We start from the raw sequence: 2,231 nt of genomic DNA on the forward strand, positions 1-2,231 counted from the left end.
CAACAGCTTCAGTGAAAACACACCAGTAGAAAGGCTGTCATCTATTTTTTTTTTGGTACCCTCAAACCTCATTTGTACTGGTCTGGCCACTAGTGTCCCACATCCATGCCAGGTCTATAATTCATCCTCCTATACCACCAGGCCTTATTGCAATGTTACTGGGGCCAGTTGTGGATCTTAAGGGTGTCCTAGTGTCCCAGTCATTTGGGTTCTGCCTGGTGTTTTTTTTTTTTTTTTATTATTATAAATTTTTATAGATTTTATATGTCTACCCACTTTACCTTTTACCATTCTCCATGTCCATTGATTAAGTCTAAAGTCAACTTCTCTCTTTTGGCTAGATGCCTCATCCAGCACCTAGGTCAGTAGACAGTCCAGCATTAGCTGGGTTATAATTGGAGCATTACCCTGGTATACTGTGTATACCATGGGGCCATATGGCCCAGTAATATTCATTACTGTAGACTTCAAATGACTGGAACTATTTATCCCTTAATATTTTATAGCTTATGTTTATTTATTTATTAATTTATTTATACCAAACAATATAGATGTTTCTGTTCTTAAAAGTTGAGTTACACATACTCAAAGCGCATAGCATTGATCCTGTACTAATGAATCACAAAACAGAGAGTCACTTAAAATGGCAGTACAATGGGTCCTTCAGGGAGAATAGCAGCTACTGTTCTCATAGTATTTAGTGCTTGACTAGACTGGAGTTAACAAAATGTAATTGGCAAAGTCTATATGTGTTAGCCAAAAAAACACAGTATAGTAGGTAGCAAGCATAGTAACCACAGGTGTTACACGTGTATTTACTATAAAATAAGTTCAGAAAAGAAGAGAATGCAGTTCATACCAAGCAGTTCAGTCTGCTGTCCAAATAAGTCTGTTCACAGGTTTATGCTCTGCAGGTTTTTCTCATTTCAAATCAAATTCAATATCTCTAAATATTTATTTGCAGTCAGAAGTAATGTTCCCTTATGAACAGGGTTCTGGCACAGTCAATGACAAAATAAATGAACAGTACTTATGGAGATTTCATATCAGTAGAGCAGTTCTTTGTGAATTTGAATGTTATCCTTGAGCAGGGGGCAAGCTAAGCATCTCTGTATCATTCCAATTTTAATATATGTGTACCAAAGCAAGCAGAGAAGAGCAGTTCCCTTTGCAGCTCAACAGATAAGCAAAAAAAAAACAAACAAACAAAAAAAAAACACAATATATGTTTTCCTTCCACACAGGCTTGAATAAATCCAGCTAGATTCTCCTATAAAAAGTTTATTTCTCTTCCCTTGTATGGATGCCCTTTGGATTACTTTCTGTCTTCTTTTTTAGTATACGTAATTCCTCCTACAGCTCTTCCAGGATGCCCTTCCGAACCAAAGTTCATGAAACTGTTGTACATCACAGTACGTGGCTTTAAATATCCCTGTGTGCAGCTGTCCCTCATTGGCACTAACATCCTTGTCTATTTCTTGGATAGTATTCTTAAAATAACTGTCTACCACTGTGTTACATAACACTTTAATCTAGCTCTTTTAAAGGGACAAAACACTAATATGATGCATGACCCCCCCCAGTGTGGCACCATCAGTTCAAGGATCTCATGATGGGCTATACGCCCAAGCAGGTTGCAAACATGAATCTGAAATTCTGGAGGGTCAACATCCACTGAAATAGTTTTGGGCGTGCAACCTTATATCAGAATAGCCATTGAAGGGGCCGTGATCTGTTATTAAAAAAAAAAATCTTTCTCCTCAAGGTAATATTTCCAGATGTTGAGAGCCCAATTAATGGCTAAACACTTTCTATAACTGAGCAACATTTCCCTGCATTACTAAGCATTCTACTAATATATCAGATGTGGTGTTCATCCCCTGTACTACCTGAGACAAGAAAGCAACTATACATATCTCAGAGGCAGCCATGTGTACCAGGAATTATTTTGAAAAGTTAGCAGTTATGAGTACAGGCTCTAAATATAGCATATTGTCTAGCTATCTAAGGCTTATTCCATTGCATTTGTAGACTTCACCTTCAGTGGAACTTTACGGATAGTCAGGTTAGTTAGAGGGCAAGCAATACTTGCAAAAATAAGGAACCAACTTCTGATTATAGTTAGGAAAGCCCTAAAAAAAACTTTCACTTGCTTTTAAGTTGTTGGCATGGGCCAATTCGTCACTGCTTCTACTTTTTCATCCTGTACTTTTATAAGTCCTTGGCCTATT

General features: G+C 37.4%; 1 non-coding gene across 1 annotated transcript; it reads right to left on the reverse strand.

Annotated features, from left to right (window-relative positions):
* Positions 1 to 1,045: 1,045 nt before the first annotated feature.
* Positions 1,046 to 1,150, reverse strand: LOC122792569. The gene has a single exon (XR_006363384.1). It is a non-coding gene; the product is annotated as a U6 spliceosomal RNA (small nuclear RNA).
* Between the last annotated feature and the right edge of the window lie 1,081 nt (positions 1,151 to 2,231).

This window comes from Protopterus annectens, chromosome 1.part2, assembly GCF_019279795.1.
Source record: "Protopterus annectens isolate FY-2018-M chromosome 1.part2, PAN1.0, whole genome shotgun sequence".
In the NCBI taxonomy this organism is placed as follows: domain Eukaryota; kingdom Metazoa; phylum Chordata; order Ceratodontiformes; family Protopteridae; genus Protopterus; species Protopterus annectens.